The sequence below is a fragment of the Oryx dammah genome, unplaced genomic scaffold (genome assembly GCF_014754425.2).
Source record: "Oryx dammah isolate SB20612 unplaced genomic scaffold, SCBI_Odam_1.1 HiC_scaffold_4, whole genome shotgun sequence".
NCBI lineage: Eukaryota > Metazoa > Chordata > Mammalia > Artiodactyla > Bovidae > Oryx > Oryx dammah.
In genome coordinates, this window is record NW_024070188.1 from 45,501,844 (window position 1) to 45,523,641 (window position 21,798).

The 21,798-nt window shown below is 38.7% G+C and overlaps 1 non-coding gene across 1 annotated transcript; it reads right to left on the reverse strand.

Moving 5' to 3' along the window:
- Nucleotides 1-20,799: 20,799 nt before the first annotated feature.
- Nucleotides 20,800-20,871, reverse strand: TRNAR-GCG. The gene has a single exon. It is a non-coding gene; the product is annotated as a tRNA-Arg (tRNA).
- Between the last annotated feature and the right edge of the window lie 927 nt (nucleotides 20,872-21,798).

Below are 21,798 nucleotides of genomic sequence, written 5' to 3' on the forward strand. Positions count from 1 at the left end.
TTTGGGAATAACAGATATACATTCAGTTCAGTTCAGCTTAGTCACTCAGTAGTATCTGACTCTTTGCAACCACATGAATTGCAGCACACCAGGCCTCCCTGTCCATCACCAACTCCCGGAGTTCACTTACACTCACGTCCATTGAGTCAGTGATGCCATCCAGCCATCTCATCCTCTGTCACCCCTTTTTCCTCCTGCCCCCAACCCCTCCCAGCATCAGAGTCTTTTCCAATGAGTCAACTCTTTGCATGAGGTGGCCAAAGTACTGGACTTTCAGCTTTAGCATCATTCCTTCCAAAAATACCCAGGACTGATCTCCTTTAGAATGGACTGGTTGGATCTCCTTGCAATCCAAGGAACTCTCAAGAGTCTTCTCCAACACCACAGTTCAAAAGCATCAATTCTTCAGTGCTCAGCTTTCTTCACAGTCCAACTCTCACATCCATACATGACCACTGGAAAAACCATAGCCTTGACTAGACAGAACTTTGTTGGCACAGTAATGTCTCTGCTTTTGAATATGCTATCTGGGTTGGTCATAACTTTCCTTCCAAGGAGTAAGCATCTTTTAATTTCATGGCTGCAGTTACCATCTGCAGTGATTTTGGAGCCCCCCCAAATAAAGTCTGACACTGTTTCCACTGTTTCCCTATCTATTTACCATGAAGTGATGGGACCAGATGCCATCTTAGTTTTCTGAAAGTTGAGCTTTAAGCCATCTCCTAATGTGAGGCTTCTTCCACTTTGATGCAAACCTAATTCAAGAAAATGTAAACATTTTGCCTTCACTATGTTGCCCTCTGGGGCCTGGGGTGTGGGAACCCAATGCTCATTTATTGTTCTGGATACTGTTTTTATGATGAATAGCAAACTGTGTCCCTGGCTTAGGGTCTTGGGTTCTTGGCAATTGTTGCTGTTTAGTCACTAAGTCATGTCCGATTCTTTTGGGACCCCATGGACTGTAGCTTGCCAGGCTCCTCTGTCCATGGGATTTCTCTGGTAAGAATACTGGAGTGGGTTGCCATTTCCTTCTCCACAGTATCTCCCCAACCCCAGGAATGAATCTCTGTCTCTTGCATTGGCAAGCAGATTCTTTACCACTGAGCCACAAGTGAAGCCTATTCTTGGCAATACATGAGTGTGTCTGTATATATGTGTGTGTGTGTGTGTGTGTGTGTGTGTGTGTGTGTGTATAAACGACAGATTAACTTGGTAACTGGCATGTGAGGTAATCTCAGACACTTTGGAAATTTTGAGCTAACGTGGAGGATTTGACAGTAATCATGTAATAATTCTTTCACGATGTGTGTCAGATTCGTGGATGAAAGCTTGAACCCTAAGCCAGATGTCCCACAGAGACCAGAAAAATTTGGGAGCTATTTCTAGCAGATGTAATGCTGACAATGAAATTTTAGAGCTACCTACTTTTGCGGGGGAAATATACATCCCTGCAACAGTTTTTACAATGTCTTCACACCCAAATATACCTGTTGGCAACCTGTGTTACTGTTGAAGCCTAGTCATTTCCCATCTGTTTCCTTTGTGACTCTGCTTTCTAAGGTCACAGTACAAGTGGTAAGCAACTCCTCTTTTATTCCCCTCAATAGAAGAAAACTTTGCATTTAGCTTGCATTCAGATGAAGAAAGCTGATTTATACCTTTATCGCTTACAACTTTTTCTTGATTTCAAATGTATTCATTCTCAGTTCTTCTGACAGGGGTTCAGTTCTTCCTTTGTCGGAAAGTGGTATACACAGACAATTTAACAATGAACTTCTATGCAGATGTAACACCACTGCTTTCTTGGAGGTACATCAAAATATGTATTGTCTACAATGTCTCTATAGCAATTTGCAGGAAGATCAGAAAATGTGAAGCCTGCTACACTGTCTGCTGCAACAATTCCCCTGTAGGTTTAGGAGAGTATATAGAACATAAAGAGATACTTGGACAATTCTATGAATTTGAGCATATCTTGAAATGTAGAAAAATTTGACTCTGGTCCTGACAATATTATAACATCCATGCTGATATTAATAACAATCAAATAGTGGCAATGGGGAAAAATATTCAACTCATTGTATAAGCCATTACTTTATCTGTGTGATTGACCACACTAAGCAAGTAATTATTTTAATGCCATATTTAGAGACAGAATCTGATAGTGTGTCTGCTACACCTTGGAGATTTATTTCTTCTTGGATACTAAACACATGCTAGGCAACACACAGGACTTTGAATTAGGTTTTGATCAATGACCTCATGCTAATTTCCATTCTGTTTGTTTTGCTAGTGGGAAGCTTTGAGAAGTGAAGTTTCAGATCTATTATGTATTTTTGAGGGTATTCAGAAAGACAAAATGATACCTTTTACAGAAGTGATGGCCCCCTATCTCTTTTCTTAATGTCACTTCTCTACATATCTAGGATTATTCTCTATCTCTAGAAAACTCTGATCTTTTATGAAAGAATGAAGTGTGAGCTCAATCTATTTCTAAGAACAAAATCACCGAATAGCTTTATTTTCAGAAAGGCAAAATAATCTTAAATTACCTTACATTCTAAGTGATATTATCTGGACTGGAACACAAAGATAATGTCATTGTGTCCTTTATATCACTCACCAACCCACACTCTGGAGTTAATTAAATGAAAGATTCATAACAAATGATGAGATAATAAAACAAAGATTTTCTTTCATTTATCTTAATTCTTATATATGCACTTAAAATGTCTAGAAAAAATCCATCCTATCTTCAATTATACATATCAGTGAGAAATTCAATTACCTTTAAGTCCCAAGATTAGCCACTGAAATGCAGGTACTATTTTGTTCCTTTCACCAGAGAGTCTGCAACTTGGTAAATTTTTCCAAGACCAGAGCACATTTTCCCATCAAAAGAATCCACAGAGAAGTGTCAGGTCAACACATGGTTCCCACCCAACTGTTGAGCCTTCATGGTCCTCAAGTTGAATATTTTATCAATGCTGCAGAGAACCTAATCATCAGGCTTATTAACAATACTCCTGTAGAAATTAATTCAGAACCTTTCAATTCCCTAATGGAGCCAGGGCACAACTTGCCCTGTCAGTGGGACCATGGATTCTTTTCCTCCTAGTGACTGGGTAGCAGGAAGTCCCTCTTCCCCCTCTAGTATTTAGCCTTAGTGTGACAGCCATGGTGCGAGGCTGGGACATCCAACACAGAAAAAAGTTGGATGAGCTAAATATACTGGCTTGGTAGCTCTGAAGAGATGCTTCTCACTCTGGCTGAGTACATGATACCTTTCTGAAGTTGCCTTACGAGGGGTCTCGGAGCCAACCTTTATGCTTCAATTTCTTCCCGAAGCATTGCTTCTGATGAACCCCACCTCCATGCCTCCATGCACAGCTGATTAGATCAGATTCTCAGTATTTCTTCCCTATTTTCCTCTTCTTTTATGAAGCATACAGGACTTCTGGGGCTTTTCTCTGCTCACATACATTCTTCCTGAACACTCTCCTTTAAGGCAACCCCTGGGAAGATGTATGTGGTAAAATATTGTCTTCTCAAATCCCTCTTCCTCCATAAACCTCACTTGGTGCTGTAAGGTGTGGTGTGCATCTAGGTATGATGATTTGAACTGAGAGCCCTGCTGACTGTGGCTAGTGATGGTACAGGTTCAGTATAGAAAGAGATCCATCCCTATAAATATTCATTTAACATAGAAATCTCAGTATAATTAACTATTGGACTTAAATTTAAGACAACTTTAAGGTGGCTCAAACAGTAAAGAATCTGCCTGCAATGCAAGAGACCCAGATTTGATGCCTAGGTCGGGAAGATCCTCTGGAAAGGGAGAGGAGCCTGGTGCATTACAGTCCATAGGGTTGCAAAGAGTCAGACACAACTGAACAGCTACTACATTAGCTTGCCATGCCAATATTCAACCTCACACCTATCTAGATATAGCCCGTAGTTCTATAAGCTCAGGGTGTCTGCTGGATAGAAGAACAAAGAAACAAAAGGGTGTCTAGTCTTTGCCTAGAACATAATTGAATCCAGAGACATCTATTTTGGAACATATACATACAGTTAGACATAAAGTGTTTTACATGTTTTGGAGTCTATTAGTATCATATTTTTTTCATTTCTTTAAATGGAATTTTAGTGATTATTTCTCCATTAGTCAAATTCATAGGGAGTTCATCGTCATACTCTTAGGGTTTTTCCCTCTCCTGCAAATTATTCAAGAAATCCACATGATTAAGGCTTTTTTAAAGAAGTGTCTGCCCGATTTCATTGTGAAATGAAGAACATTTCTCCTCTGCCCTAGCTACTGCCATCTCTACCATGGAGCCAGGCTGCCCTAAAATGCATAGCAGGAGTGACCCCCCTGAGCTGTTCTCTCAGGACCCTTCCTCAACTCTGACATCAGGGGTAAGCCTCACAGCCCTTTGCCACTGTGTGTCTTTGCTTGGTGCCCTTTCTACTTGGGAAGGATTTTTAGCAAGATGTATCTGCTCTGCCCACCTCTTTTGTAGGGAACTCAATCAACCTTGTCATATCAAATACAGAGAATATATACTGGTCCATGTTATTCCTCTCTGACCTGTCTTCCAGTCTTCATTTTCCTATTCAAAGTATAGGCAGATTAATTTGACAGATATAAAACAAGATACCAAAATATCAGTTTTTTTTTTTTTTTTCCCCAGTCCCGTTTTGTTTTGTTTTGTTTTGTTCCCTGTCCCCTCCAACTGTATAAATGCTTCTTCCAAAGGACCTCTCAACTGGCTTGGGGTAGGAAAGCCTCAGTATTCCCTACTAGATTGACAATTTCAGCTTCTATAGATTCCTTCTTACTCTCTCAGTTCTGATTGTTTGCTTAGAGATTATATAGTCTGATTTAGGAGTCAACAACTTGAGTGATGTTTGCAGGGAACAAGTCTATATTTTCAATTCTTAATGAACTCTGAAGGGAGTTGTCTAGTACCACTTTCTGCTGTTCTCCACTTGATGTCTTTTTTTTTTTTTTTTTAAATAATTTTTGTGATCCTAGTTCTGGGACATCAGAAAACATTCTCCTCCAGATTGGACATTTGTATGAAGTTGGAAAGATCCCAGAGGGAACAGGCGGTGGCTAGTTGAAGATTCTGGAGATAATCTGAAGGCTGAGAGCTCAATGAAGTACTATCACACCAGTAAGACATGAAGAAAGTGAGAACAGCATGCTAATGTAGGAAGAGAGGTCATTGCTCCCATTCTGGATAAGTAAGTTGCTTTAGGCAGATGAGGAAGAAGGAAAAAAAAGAGTCTGATTTCCAGGGCAGAAAACAGGAGTCGTCAAGGTGTCAAGCTGATAAACCCTTATATTCACTTAGGTATCAGCAGACATTGTTGAAAGCTGAACACTCTCTCTTACCTGCATGCCCTCTCTTGTGCATCCCTCCCTCCCCCCGCCTTTTTTTCTTCCACCTCTCATGGAGCAAGAGTTCAAGGGAGAAAATGGCAGTGATCAGCCCTTGGGAACTAGACCAGACCTCCAAAATGACCCTCCTTTTCCACCCTCCCTCTGAGCTCATCTGTGATTCTATGTAGATAACCTAGAAGAGAGCTGAGTGGTGATGGTCATGGTGGTGAGAGGTGGATGTGGGACAAATTTGTGAGATTTGAACTGGTTAGTAAGTGCGAGCACTATTATGAATTCTACTTGGAAAACACTTGATTTGAAGGAACATTTATTTGAAACTTTTAAGAAGGGACTAAGACCTGTGGAAACCCAGATTATATCTCTCTGTTTCTACTGGTCCTCATACAGGAGAGTGAGTTGGGTTCATGTAGCAAACTCCCTATTGTGCAAATATCATGTCTGTGACTATTGTTCACACCTGATGTAAGGCAAATTCCTGCAAAAAAAAATCTCTTCCTTCTCTCCTATATATTCATGGAGGAATCCGTCTCACGTTTGGCCCTGGTCCAATACCCCTGAATGGAGGAATTCTGAATATAGGGTATAGTTTTTAATCTCCACTGGATCCAGCCCAACAAAAAGTAGGAAAATTTGCTACCTCTCTTCCTACTTCTATTTTTTTTTTTAAAAACTCTAACCTATTGCACTTTGATCCTAGTCCACTGTTAAGACCCAGTGAAGGTTCGTAAGTTCTGATTCTTTTCTCTAGAACTGGATTTCTAGCTCGACCTCATATTGCAGAAGTGGTGGATCAGTCAAGTCCATTGTGAACAAACAGCTGCAGGTCTTTGTGTAGTAGAACATAGACAGGGGGCGGGTCTCTGATTTGAGGTGGAGAAGAAGACTTGAGGAAAATTGGAGGTGATCTTTTGACTAGCAGCAAAAGCCATCAAGCTCATGGAAACAGAAGCCTGTGGAAAGGAAATCCTACCTGAATGTGTTACCCCATGCCTTGGTCTGTGAGGCTCAGCAATAGGTAAAGATGCCACTTTTTAAAGGACACAAAATGGGTCACACATGAAGCAGGTGAGTAGTGATGCTCTGAGCAGAGCAGGAAATAGAATCATCCCAGGAGACTGCAGTGTGGGAACTGGAAGGGCTGCCAAAGGCTGTAAGGAAGACTTGCTGAAAAGGCTTGCCCATGTTGTAAATGACAGCAACCTTGCTGATAAAAGATCACAAATACAAATACATAAGGAAAAAAGAGTTTACTAATTTCGTATACCCACTTCTGAATGAATGTCATCTTTTATTAAAAAGAAAAACATGTTTTATTTGTTTTTTTTTTTTTTTTTCAGAGTAACCTCACAAAGGAAACTTTTAATCGTCAGTTCAGTTCAGTTCAGTCACTCAGTCTTGTGTGACTCTTTGCAACCCCATGGACCGCAGCACACCAGGCTTCCCTGTCCATCAACATCTCCTGGAGTTTACCCAAACTCATGTCCATTGAGTTGGTGAAGCCATCCAACCATCTCATCCTCTGTTGTCCCCTTCTCCTCCTGCCTTCAATCTTTCCCAGCATCAGGGTCTTTTCCAAGGAGTCAGTTCTTTGCATCAGGTGGCCAAAGTATTAGAGTTTCAGCTTCAGCATCAGTCCATACAATGAATATTCAGGACTGATTTCCTTTAGGATGGACTGGTTGGATCTCCTGCAGTCCAACGGACTCTCAAGAGTCTTCTCCAACACCACAGTTCAAGAGTATCAATTCTTTAGTGCTCAGCTTTTTCATAGTCCAGCTCTCACATCCATACATGACTACTGGAAAAACCATAGCTTTGACTAGATAGATCTTTGCTGGCAAAGCAATGTCTCTGCTTTTTAATATGCTGTCTAGATTGGTCATAGCTTTTCTTCCAAGCAGCAAGAATCATTTAATTTTATGGCTGCAGTCACCATTTGCAGTGATTTTGGAGCCCAAGAAAATGAAGTCTGTCACTGTTTCCATTGTTTTCCCATCTATTTGGGAATTGATGGGACCGGATGCCATGATCTTAGTATTTTGAATGTTTAATTTTAAGCCAGCTTTTTCACTCTCTTTTTTCACTTTCATCACGAAGCTCTTCAGTTCCTCTTCACGTTCTGCCATAAGGGTGGTGTCATCTGCATATCTGAGGTTATTTTAACCATAGAACTTAGCTAAAATAGTTGAAGGCCACTTCAAGTTAGCTGAAAACCAGTAGAGGTCTTGGATATGCCAAAAAGAGCCTTGGGACTGAGTATAGAAAGAGCAACCAGAAATAGCTGAGCACTGCTCAGTGCAATAGGGATATCTGAGTTCCTGGAGGCAAAGCAAGGATAAAGAGAGAATATGAGGGGCCAGGAGGAAATAGATAACAAAGTACAAGTGGAGCTTTAGCAGAAGAGATACAGAATGAGGGAGCAGGTCAAGGACAGAAGATGGCCCTTGACTCAGCAAGTTTGAAGAAGCTAGAGCTAGAAACGAGCACAAAGAGCTCCGGGCATTTCACAAGTTTGAAGAAGCTAGAGCTAGAAACGAGCACAAAGAGCTCCGGGCATTTCACAAGTTTTCCCATGAATATGGAGTGACCTTGCCTCCCTCTTGGAGGTGGGATTGTAGGGGGAATTCCAAATGATTAAACAGATGGAAATAACTAAGTGATCAGACTGTCATTCCCAGTTTCAGTATTTTTAGGAGTGCTGGGTGACAGGAAGAAATATGTGACCACTTCAAAATAATCAAGTGGACAAGTGACAAAAAATAAAACAAAAACAACAACTTTAAGCAAACATGAACTGATAAAAATATTTACCTCTACACAACTCTAGATCATAAATCTGCTGATGGAGGGTTTTTAAATCATACTCATTAATTCAGTGACTTTTCCAGTGTTGAGCAACTATTTGTGAAAAGCAGAAAAGAATAACAGGAGGAGGAAAGAGAAGCAAGGATAGGGTTCATACCAGGCTGTCGGTCGTTAGAAGAAATTGAGTAGCACAGAAAATATATTCAGCTCAGGATCTTTGATGTTACCCATCTCTCTATTGGGAAACCTCCCCACCATGTGCTTGCACACACACACACATATACTCACATACACACACAACCTCACAGCCCAGTTTCCTCATCTGCTATAAGTTTATCTTCCTTTGTCCTTTAAAACTCAACTCTCCCCAAACTCAAGTTGCCATTTCCTGTTCCACTTCCAGCTTTTCTTTGCTACATGGCCTGTGTGCCATCTGGGCCATGATGTAGTTTCTGCATGTTTATTTTTTGTCACCACACTTTGGTATCTAAGCTCAAGGACAACAGGAAATTTCGACAGTTTTGCTCACTGACATGTCCCTTAGCAATGAAAGGGCTCTTGGCCCATAGTAGGTACTTTTGAAGAAACATATGTATGAATGAATGAAAGTGAATATACATGTCCTGGTCATCTGAAAAACAGAAATGATTTTTTTTTTCCCTCCAGACTCAAAGAATCACATTGAAGAAGTTAAAACAGCAAAAAGAAAGTGAAAAAAAAAAAAAAAAAGAGAGGGAAAACCCATTATCAGATATGAATTAAAGCCTGTCTGCTTTTATGTATTTGAAATCCCAACCAACACAGAACAGTAGTCAGAAGCTGGACCTAATTTCTAGGAAGGAAATTAGAAGCTTATTTTCTGTCTTTCCATTGCTTTTGAATCTGTGTCCTGATACAAGCCAAATGTTGTCTGTCAGCCTGTTCCAGCATGTGCTCTCATGTGCTACCACACTTTTCATTGCTGTCCCTCTGAGTTAAACTGCTCTGTTCTGCTGCCTCACTATCTAAGGCTCGAGATAAAAATGCTCAGTTGCTGCTGCCATGCTGTCTCGTGTTTAAATGCTTCTGAATCATGGGGTTTGCCTCTGACTACATCTTGGTAGCTTCCAAATAAGACTTAGAGAAACCAAGCAACCACTGCGATGATGACTAAACATTTTGCAGAACAGTGAGAGGGAGAGATTGGTATGGCTCTGATGGTTTCCTTTTTCCTTCTGAGCAACACCAATCCCCACCACCTAGGGAGGATGGATGACTAGTGAGTGCCATCATGGACACAGCTCTGACTGGTCAACTGATGCAATTCTATTATTATGTGCATTCCCTAAGAATATGAAATTGATGAAATTAAAAAAAAAAAAAAAAACAAATAGATGGAGTCTTTTTTCACCAGAGATGCTTGTAGAAGCCAAAAAGTCTTCCTGGTTTTTGTTTACTATCTTTCCATGGAGTAGCAGATATTGGGAATTCTAGAAAGTGAAAAAAAAATATGCTAATGTCCATTGAAGCCTGAGTGGTCTTTAATGCAAAGCTGTAGGATCAATGAAATTCAAAATTTCCAGCAAGTTACGTTGATTAATATTGTTCACATATGGTTTTTTTTTTAACTGTTTAGGGTGTTCTTTGATGTGAGTCCAAGAGGCTGTACAAAGGATGTGGGCATATGTGTGATACTCACTCACTGTAAAGGAAAACACAGCACCAGGGAAATGCTGGTTGCCATCAGCCTTGTCTCAGGACAGCTTTAGGGCAGCATGACGTATAGAATGTGCCCTCCTTTTTTGATTATGTATATCTACCATTTATCTAAAATACCCTTGCACTGGCATGGCTACTTTCCAAATTTCTTCTGCAAAGTTCAGTAATTCAACTGCATTCAGGATATTTTTCTCATCTTTCTACCATATTTTTCAACTTTTAATTTTATATTGGAGTACAGTTGATTAACAATGTGTTAATTTCAGGTGTGCTGCACAGTGATTCAGTTATGCATATACATGCATCTATTCTTTTTTCAAATTCTTTTCCCATTTAGGTCATTACATAATACTGAGCAGAGTTCTCACTGCTAATATGGTAGATCCCCTCATTGGTTATCCATTCTAAACAGCAGTGGTGCATGTCAATCCCAAACTCCCTAATCATCCCTCCTCCCCGGCAACCAAAAATTCACTCTCTAAGTGAGTCTGTTTTTGCTTTACAGATAAGTTCATTTATATAATTTTTTTTAATATTCCACACATAATCAACATAATTTTTTCCAGCATGTCTTCATATAGTTTGTCAAGTTAGATGACAAAAAAAGAGAAAAGTTGTCATAAGGGATCATCCGTTAATATTTGTTTTGCATGTATTTATTTATAATATAAAAACTATGTTATCTCACAGCATAAACAGGGTTCTTGGCAGGGATATTTGAATGATGCTTTGAACTTGATGATATTCAGTATATATCATCACTCTTAGAAAGTAAAAGCCCCCCACCACCCAGATTTAGATTTATAGTTTTAGTATTTACATTCAGAAGAAAATATTAAAAGCCAGAAATCATTGAGTCTCTACTCCTCTTTCAACAGGAACCAGTGTAAACTGAATATTGCAATCAGGTTATGGGAATTTGGTTCCTTTTATTTTCTATCGAAGGAACACATTCTGACAAGCAATTTTAATTTAAAAAGTTAAAATTTGGAAACAACAGTAATACAATTTCACATTGCATTTGAAGAATAAATGTCAAAACTTGCAGATTAATTTGTGCTTAGAAAAAAAGTATTTCTCCATGTTTCTTTTTCTGAAAGATCTACCTGTCATCTTTTGAGTAGTCAGATCCCATGCTGCAGTCCTGCCTTTCCAGCGCCCTCTACTGGGCAGTACAGCTGATGATTATGTGTATGTGGGAGCTTTCACATTTAGGTTGATTTCATTTTCAAAGCACAGGATCAAAGGGCAAGGCTAGAAGGAATTTGAGAATTCCATCCCTGCTTTCTACTGGGGTCCTATTCAAGCCACCTGAGAGTCATGAAATATCTTCTGTTTTTCAAGAGAGTTAGAAAAGCAAAATGTGTCAAAACTACTTTGGTTGATATTTTTACCCACCTGGCCTCATACCCGTGATGCCTTAGTGGGCGTTTAGGATGACTTAAATTACTGCACCTGCCACAAGTGCCTTCAGGGTACTGTAATCGATAACACTACCTTTTATCCCTTGAACACAAAAGATGTGACTTTCACTCCAGCCAATGGAATTAATCAGTGCAACATAAAAACTGCATATGTGTTTATCATTTCCTTTCTAGCCATAGTAATGGGTGCATGTGTGTGATGGAAATAGCATACTGTTTCTATTTTTTCATAGGAAATATCTAGAGGCACAGGCACCCACACATAAAAACCCATGTTGCCTTTTAATGATATTCATTTTGTTACATTTTAATGTGAAGGGCAAAAAAATTCTTTATCCTTAGGCTGGAATTTAGTGTCTGTCAGTATTTGGCATGTGCCTATAACACAATCTTTATTACATTTTGATGTCTGTGACTGACCTCCAAAACAGGAGGTTTAAAACAAAACAAGTCAAATATCGTAGCCAAGGGGAATCTATATGTGCTTCCTGCTCTTCTTTCCTTCCCTTGGTTACTGGTAGAATTTGTTAATTAAAGCATGAAAGGAGATGAAATTTGGTAACTTTAAGAGCTGCTTTTGGTTGATTTTTGATTCCTTGAACATTAAGTTTATATGAATATTTATAATATGTTAATGCATGACAAACTATATATATATATATGTTTACATATATATATATATAGGAAACTTGCTGAGGCTCCTAGATAGTCTCCTGGCTGTGCTGTGCTATACTTAGTCACTCACTCAAGTGCGACTCTTTGTGACCCCATGGACTGTAGCCTGTCAGGCTCCTCTGCCCATGGGGATTCTCCAGGCAAGAAAACTGGAATGGGTTGCCATACCTTCCTCCAGAGGATCTTCCCAACCCAAGGATCCAACCCAGGTATCTCGCATTGCAGGTGGATTCTTTATCGTCTGAGCCCACCAGGGAAGCCCAAGAATAGTAGGTAGCCTATCTCTTCTCCAGGTGATCTTCCCGAGCCAGGAATCTAACCAAGTCTCCTGCATTACAGGCAGATTCTTTACCAGCTGAGCTACCAGGGAAGCCTCAGTCTCCTGGCTACCATCAAAGAATGAAATCACCACCATCCCTTGCAACTTTTCAGCGGTTCATTAACTATAATACCCTAATAGCATAAACTTGCTGATGGATGTTACATCTTTCAGTTTTCTGCAGTTACTCTATCATTTTCTATAGGTCGCAACTAAACAATTGCTACAATGATGAATAAAAAAAGTACCACAACAGTCATGATAAAATACCCATCTGCAGTAGTTAAAATAGTTTCAAAGAGGGCAACAAAGATTATTCCATATTTCTATAGTCATGTATGTTACCATATGTAAAGGGTATTTGCATGTTACATATAATATTATTTTACATCAGCCTTTGGAATATTTTTTATTTTTTACAAATAGTCCATTGCGAAAAGAAAGTAATTCAGAGGAAATGTACAAGAATCTTTCATTAAAAAAAAAAATCAAACTTTGTTCAAAGCTGGTAGAACACCAACACATTGATCATATCTTTTCAGAACCTCTTGAAGTGTAAACTTAGAGGGTCAAACATAGAAAGTTGCTCTCAACCAAATCTTCAAATGGACAAAACATTCTCTAGGTCCCAGTAGGGACTGAGTCAGCTGCCAGGTAATACATAAGCAGAAGAGTTGAGCGCATGATTTTGTTTCTGTAACCCAAGGTAGCTGAGTCTTAACATCAAATGTTATGTCAGAGCTCTAAAAATATGTTAGGTGGAAAAAGAACTTATTCAACTTTAAAAAGTATTTGAGCTTGTAGTATTTTTGGCCATCTTGCCATGTTTATACTTTTTGTGATAATGTATTGGAGAGTGAAGACTTAGGAGACAGAAACATTTTTATCCAACTGATGGACCCAGAATTCTAATTATTTATGTTTTTGTTCCATTAGGCTACCAACTGTTGTTTAGTAACTGCACATGGAATTCAAAAACACTGAAGAAAGCCAGCCATACAGTAATGGAAACAGTGTTGTTTTGGGAGTCAAGAGTTTCATAAATTTTGTTTTTGTTTTCTATTGCTGTCCCTATATGTTTCAGTAGCCTTGAAGGAAAGAATTTTATTTTATTTTTAAAAATAAGCCTTTAGGGACTTCCATGGTGGTCAAGTGGTTAAGACTCCGTGCTTCAAACACAGGGGGTGTGGGTTTGATCCCTGGTCAGGGACTAACACCTCGCATGTTGTAGCACAAATAATATTAATAATAATTAATCCCCCCCAATTACTGACTTCCTCATCTTATAATAAGTATTGGTTGGAGTAAGATGATTAACTCTTTTGCAGCTATAAATTTTCATAAGCCAGACTTGCATATCCAAATGCTTTGTTGACATCTTTGCTCAGAAATATGATCTGACCTCAATGGTAACATTTTAATATGTAAAAAGCAAAACAAAACACATCCTTTAATTTGCCTCCACACATCTGCCTCTCACCTAGTCTTCCCAGTCTCAGAGCATAGCAATTATTCAGACCAAAGTGATACATGGACTGAGTGGTCCTCTGTTTTCAAGCCTCTACGATGGTCTATCCCCCGCCACGGCAGCTGGAAACAAATCTTTTTAAAGCAATCTATAAGACTGCTTTACTCTTTTATTAAAAACCCACCCACAGCTGCCCATATGCTTTTAAAATTTTGAAGTGTTTATTTTATTTATTTTTGACTGCACTGGGATTTCATTGTTGTACATGAGCTTTCTCTAGTTGCCAAGAGCATGGGGCTACTCTCTAAGTGCTGTGCATGCTTTTAATTGCTATAGCGTCTCGTTTGCAGAGCATCCGGCTTCAGCAGTTGCAGCTCATAGGCTCTGGAGTTCAGCGTAGGTAGTTATGATGCACAGGGTTAGCTGCCTTGCAGCATGTGGGATCTTAGTTCCTGGACCAGAGATTGAACCCATGTTTCCTGCATTTGCCCCTGGATTCTTAACTACTGGACTACCAGGGAAGTTCCTGCCCATATGTTTCATCTGCAGCATTCTTTCTTTATTATTTCTTCTCTAACTTCACCTGCCACCACTGTCTTCTAAAATCAATTTGCTCTAGCTGGATGGGTCTTTTTGCTCCATTATCTGGCTCCATGTAGAAAAATAACTCCTTAAGAGAATCCTTCACTAGGATTATTTTGTTATCTTTATTAAAGAAACCATAACGTGGTTAAAACAAAGCTGATTTTGTAGCACTTAAGCAAATGCTAAAAAGTATAATTTACCTTCTTGTATTGGTATTGGTATATCTTACCTTAAGCAGAAGTTTGAAATTGCACACCTTTTTATAATAAAGAAATTATCTGATGAATGTAGAAGATTCTACATTGGAACAGAGAATACTTGGGAATAAATATTTATTTATTCTCCTCTTGTTTCATTGGCAAAGAAATGGTGGTCCTAGAATTTTCTTTTTGATGCAAAAGTTTTGAAATTGAGAGGGTACATCTTTCGGCTCACAAAATCCTTCCATGCGCAGAACTTTACCTTCATGTTTTTGTTTTGCACAGTAGGAAACTCAATACATAAAAAACTTCCTATTTTAGGGCATGTACAACTGTTTCCACTTTCAGGTATGCGTTTTCTCAATATATTCATTTACCTAAGGCTCTCACTTCCAGTTTCTGCTCAGCTGTCATCTTTGTAATATATTCCTCCCTGACCTTTTATACCAAATAACTCTCCACTCCTCCTCTAAGCTGTTTTATATCTTTATTCTTTATAGAACCTATCATTATCAGATATAAAATATGTTTATTTGATTATTTGTATATTATTCATAAGTTTCCTGAGAGCACGGTTGTAGTTTGTCTGTCTGTTTGCTTTTAATTGTTGGTATACTCGGTACCTAGAAGAGTTCCTGGCATGCAATAAATGCCTATTAATATCTGTTCATTGACAGGATATTTAAGTTTGGTTAAAAGACATGATTTTCAGATTAAAAAAGAAAAATGGAGGGAATAAGTTCAAATACACAAGTCAATTGTATATAAACTAGAATAAACTTGTAACATTTCCCTCATATAGTCAACACATTTATGTTAATGCCTATTGTTACCAAGTGCCATTCCAAACACTGGAGTTCCAGATATGGAGAGGCTTAGATGAAGGGTAGAATATAACACACAAAGATAGATTTTAAACTAGAAGTGAGAACAAAGTCCTATGGTATCACAAACAGAAGGTCAATTACTTCTGCCCAAAGCAGTTAAGGGAAGTTTCACAGAAAAGAGTGTACTTAAGCCAGGCCATTTGTGAGATGTGATGGTGAGGGAGTTACTGCTGTTGTTCAGTCGCTAAGTCGAGTCTACCTCTTTGTGACCCCATGGATTACAACATGCCAGCCTTCCCTAGTCTTCCCTATCTCCTTAATTTTGCTCAAACTCATGTCCATTGAGTCAGTGATTCCATCCAACCATCTCATCCTCTGTTGCCTTCAGCACTCAATCTTTCCCAACACGAAACTCAGGAGGGTGGTGGTGACTATTAGTGGGTAGGTAACATATAGGGAGGTGAATATTTCAAACTGTGGAAATAATATGAGAAAACACAAGGTAGAATCATGCATTTAGAAGATGTAGCATTTGCCAGCAAGTTTCTATAAAGCCGTATATCCCTGGCTCCCAGTTTCTGCTTAGCTGACAATCCACTGAAGAATGCTATGAATCTATGAACGCTAAGAATGCTGGAATCTCTGCTATCCAAGAAACAAATCATGGGCATCCTCAACCTTTGGGGACGTCCCAAGCTCCCTTTATTTATATATCCGCAGGCTAGTAAGACAGAAGGCCAATGAAGTAGCAGCTAGATTCTGCCTCTGTCTTCAATTTAGCCTCAGAATTGTGTATCCAGCTGGGTCTTGCTGTTAGATGATTCTATATGACTGAATTGCAGCACCCTCTCCCAGCAGGAGACAGCTAGGAATGGAGTCTGGACTCAACATGGAAGAGCTGACATATATATTTTAGTGTTTATTTTTCTTACTTTTGTAATCCCAGACATTTTTCCACATTAATATTTTATCACCTTTTTTTTAAATGTTGCAACTATATGAGGCAGAAATGCAAAGAGAGCTGGTACCTTTTGAGAGACTGACCATTACCCATTGTAAAGTTAGGGTTTTTTAAACATCTCCTCATTTATATTTAATGTAGCATTAGCCATCACAACTGCTCTATCTACACTGGTAAAACTGAGTTTAACATGTTTGATAAACTAGGAAATTGCGTTGTTTCTGGGTTCTAATCTCAGCTTTAAAATGAATAATTATGTGTCATAAAAAAAGGCACCTGAACATTCTCTTAGTGTCCACATGTATCCAACAAGGAACTTGAACCACAGTGATTACTGAGATTCAATATTCCCTAATTCCAGAAATTTAAAAAAAAAAAAAGGTTGAAAATGAAATTGGTAACCTTTTACAATCAGCATGTCATTACTTGAAAAATACAGAATAGTTTGGTTTGTTCATTTATTTTAAATATTGACTTTTCAGATGTATGAATCCCTTTTATGCCTTCTCCTTCTATGCATCTGCTACTCAGACCCATTCAGTCACGGTTAGAATATGAATTTTAAAAATTCATTATTTTACATATTGTGTTAATGGCATCTTGTGTGTTTATATATGTGTGTTGTATTTAGATTCATAAATTTCTCAGGCAGGGGTTGTTTAAATCAACTGAAGACTGCTTATTACACAACCTAGACAGAACATTAAAAGCAGAGGCATTACTTTACCAACAAAGGTCTGTCTAGTCAAAACTTTGGTTTTTACAGTATCATGTATAGATGTGAGAGTTGGACTATAAAGAAATCTGAGCACAGAAGAACTGATGCTTTTGAACTGTGTTGTTGGGGAAGACTCTTGAGAGTCCCTTGGACTGCAAGGAGATCTAACCAGTCCATCCTAAAGGAAATCAGTCCTGAATATTCATTGGAAGGACTGATGCTGAAGCTGAAACTCAAATACTTTGGCCACCTGATGCAAAGAACTGACTCATTGGAAAAGACCCTGATTCTGGGAAAGATTGAAGGCAGGAGGAGAAAGGATGACAAAGGTGAGATGGTTGGATGGCATCATTGACTCAATGGACATGAGTTTGAGGAAACTCCAGGAGGTGGTGATGGACAGGAAGCCTGGTGTGCTGCAGTCCATGGGGCCACAAAGAGTCAGATAGGACAAAGCAACTGAACTGAACTGAACTGAAGGACTATTTTGCAATAAATCACAATAACTGTTATGAGGATGAGCATGCCTTAAGTGGAAGGCTGGGGGTCATTTCACATTACTGCTCCATTTAGTTGTTCTTATAGATATTAGATCTTAGAGGGCTTCTCTTGTAGCTCAGCTGGTAAAGAATCTGTCTGCAATGGGGGAGACCTGGATTCAATCCCTGGGGTGGGAATATCCCCTGCAGAAGGGAAAGGCTACCCACTCCAGTATTCTGGCCTAGAGAATTCCATGGACTGTATAGTTCATGGGGTTGCAAAGAGTCAGACATGACTGAGCAACTTTAACTTCTTCACTTCATTAATCGTAGAAAGTATTAAAAAAAAAAAAATCCCAGAGCATGACACACCATTTTCTTTTCTGTGCCTGAAATGATAGACAATACTAAATAAAACCTCTCACTTTTATTTTCTTAATAAATTCTTGTGACTCTGGATCCCATTTGATCCCAGGACAACTGACTCACTCGGATCACAAGAGAAAAAAATATTCATTTCCTCTCAACACACACCTCCACTGCTCCCAATTTCATGGTGGCATATTCATCTACATTTAAGGCATAAAATAATTTAGAAAATATTTCTATATTCTCCTACTAAAATACAAGTTTGTTGAAAAAGCGAGCTGTTAAAAAGAACAAAACTGAGGTAAAAGATTATGTTTGGAAAAATGGTAAACATTAATAATTTTAAATGAAGAATCAGGCATATATTATGTATATAACTTTGAAACATACATTTACTTATCCTTTGTTGCTACCATCACCCAGCCTATGGAAGTTGTACTGAATTTACATTTTAGGATACAGGAATCAATTCCTTTAAATTAAAACCAGTAATCAATAAAGACTTTTCAAAATCTGATGCCATTGTTAAGCTCATGTAATTTCAAAGAAGAATCTTTATACATTAAGAAATTGATTCATTTTCACATGATCAGATATTTTCATTGCTACTAGATTAAAACCTAGTGCATGTAATTTTAGCACACTTGTATCATTTTCTTTAAAAAAATGTACAACTTAATCCTATGCCTGATAAATTAGTTTCCTCGGTTTCTATTCAGTATGTTTTAAATTTTCAAAAAAAAAATACGGTTCTGACAAGTATTTAAAGGACAAGTGCAGTTGTGATGAGCCAGATATAGCTATATGTGAAGGGATTAAGCAGTTTAAAATACATTGTCACAGATTCTGGAATCTCCCCTTTTTCTTGACAGCCAAGGTCAACTTTTCCTGGCTGCGACTATGGGGACTATTTTCAAACCATTTTGCAGACCCAGTCCTGTAAACTTCAATTAATATATACTCTAGAGATTCGGAAGACGTCACTTTCGTAATGACGTTTATGTTGAAACCACGAATAAAATTCTTATAAATCCTGCAAAACAGAGCTCATTCATTTGCAGCTGTTGATGACAAAAATACCTCTAAGAGCCTCTTCTGTCTATTTATGCTTAGTTGACAATAAGCAGAAACCAGCCCAGGCACAATTAGAATGACAGGGAAAGATATGCTCTTCATCTGAAGTCCCACTCCCCTTCCCACACTGTCTTGAAGGCTGTGCTCTGTCCTCTCCTGCTTTGAGATTCCGGTGCACCGCCGCCACCCCTCCCCCCTCGCGCCCCCCCTTCCCGCCCCCCGGATTCTATACCTAGTTCACAAGGTTCTAATGCCTAACAGGACACTTTTGAATTGATTGACTTATTGCCCTTTATATGAAAGGATTTCAAGTATGCTCCAAAAGCATTGTTTTTTATACTTAACTGTGAAATAAATGTTATAAATTCTCTGGCTCAAAGAATTGTTAAAATATCTGAAATCAAAAAATATACTCTGTTCTTCTATAATAATTATTTGAGAACAGAAGTAGTCCCAATGCAACTGATATGTTAGGGAACAATTTAAGCATAACACACGTTTCACATTTGCTTACATGCAAATTCCTCTTCTAGAAACACCATATGTCCTCCAAAAACATCACCCACCTGAATCCAGCTGCATAGGAACACACACAGTTCAGACACACATACTTCTAGCTGCCTCAGCTCACTGTCTGTCATAAGAGCTACACCCATGCACATTTGGTGTTACAAATTTCATCCCATTTCTAAGAACCCTACTATCACACCCTACTTCTGTCATTCAAAATAGTTTGCAGACTTACTATCCTTCTATCACTCAACTCCACAAGCGAACTCTTGGTCTCTTTCAAAGTGAAGTGCCATATTTATTATAGTATTTATGCATTTATAAAGCAGTTAATTGTGTAACACTATGCTGCTATTTTTATGAAGTTACTATTTTTTTCTGATGTGTCATTGATGAAGTTTTTGAATGTTGAGCATCTGCGGTTTTTGTTGCATAATTTTGAACATTGTGATGATTTTTAGGAACATATATTTGGCATGATAGCAGAACTGACTGTATGAACGTCCCTCCATTCCTAAGAATATCTCTCACATTTCCTGGGAGGATGTCTACCAGTGCCTTCTCTGTATCTATTTTCTTCTCATGCTAGACTTTTGTTCCTGTCAACTCCCATTTACTATAAAGACTACACAAAGACTAAGTTTGTTTTTGTTTTTCCTTTTTATACTTGAGAATAGATGGGAATTGTCATGTATGTTATTCTAAAGAATTTGGTTTTTATTGGGTAGGTAAGAGGCTCTCTCAAGATTTTTAAGTTGGAGAATGGAAATGGAAGGCAAGCCACTGCAAGTGAGGGTTCTATGTAAAACTTCCTGTTAGGAGGTTCTATGGATGGACAGCTTGTGACTTTCTAGAGGATAGATAATGCCTTATCATCTCTATTAGGACGTCATCTGAAGTTCTAATGCTGGGCATCCTGCCTTACCTGAAACGGCTCAACATGTTTACTGAATGAACTGAATACCAACAGGATAAATGTGGACTGGTTCTATATGGTCACCCAGAGACACTGAAAAAGTCTTAATAATGATGCAGATAATCAATTTCTCTAATTAGGCAAGGAGGCATTCCAGTGCATTTTAGGGAAGCATAAAACTCTGACAATGGAAATTGAAATAAAAATGATTTTTAATTTATCCCAACTTTGAAAGTGAAGTCACTCAGTCGTATCCAACTCTTTGCAATCTGATGGACTGTAGCCTGCAAGGCTGCTCTGTCCATGGGATTTTCCAGGCAAGAACACTAGAGTGGGTTGCCATTTCCTTCTCCAGGGGATCTTCCCAACCCAGGGATCGAACCCAGGTCTCCTGCATCGCAGGCAGACGCTTTACCATCTGAGCCACCAGGGAAGCCCTAAATATGATGCTCTTTGAGCTCCTGTTTTAATAATGCTGGGCATAGTGACTTTCCCATTAGGACATCACTGAATCATTCAGAAAATCAGTTAATCAGACCATTTCAATTTCTCACAAGCATTCTATCTGTCTTTTGTGTAGAGTTTAATATCTTCACACCAGCTATTTTAATTTTTTTTTTAATATTTGGGAATGTTTATTATCCTGGGTGTTCACTGGAAGGACTGATGCTAAAGCTGAAACTCCAATACTTTGGCCACGTCATGCGAAGAGTTGACTCATTGGAAAAGACCCTGATGCTGGGAGGGATTGGGGGCAGGAGGAGAAGGGGATGACAGAGGATGAGATGGCTGGATGGCATCACCAACTTGATGGACATGAGTTTGAGTAAACTCCAGGAGTTAGTGATGGACAGAGAAGCCTGGCATGCTGTGATTCATGGGGTTGCAAACAAAGAGTCAGACACGACTGAGTGACTGAACTGAACTGAACTATTATTATGGAATTCTCTAGAGACAGAAACATAGGAAATCCAATCCTATGCAATATTTATATGGTAAAAGCTAAAAGGAAGAATGAAAATCAAAAGTATAACCATAAAGACTATGGAATCATTGTATGCTGACTCTAAATGTGGTATCTGCTGGGTGACTCTGACTTCATTTCAATTAAGTGCATATTACAATTCCCCAGGTGGGTAGCCCATCTGCTCTTCATGGAAGGCAATGTCACCCAACATCTTGGCTCCCTTTCCTGCCAATTAGTCCCCTATATGCATTTTATATGAGTGTTACAGAGCTTGAGTAGGTGTGAAGATTTGGACTTACTATAGTTTTGCTGAAATCCAGTTTAAGCATACACTAACAAAGGAATGGAAATTGCAAACATTAGTGTGGAAACTCAGGGATTTGTATAAATGCT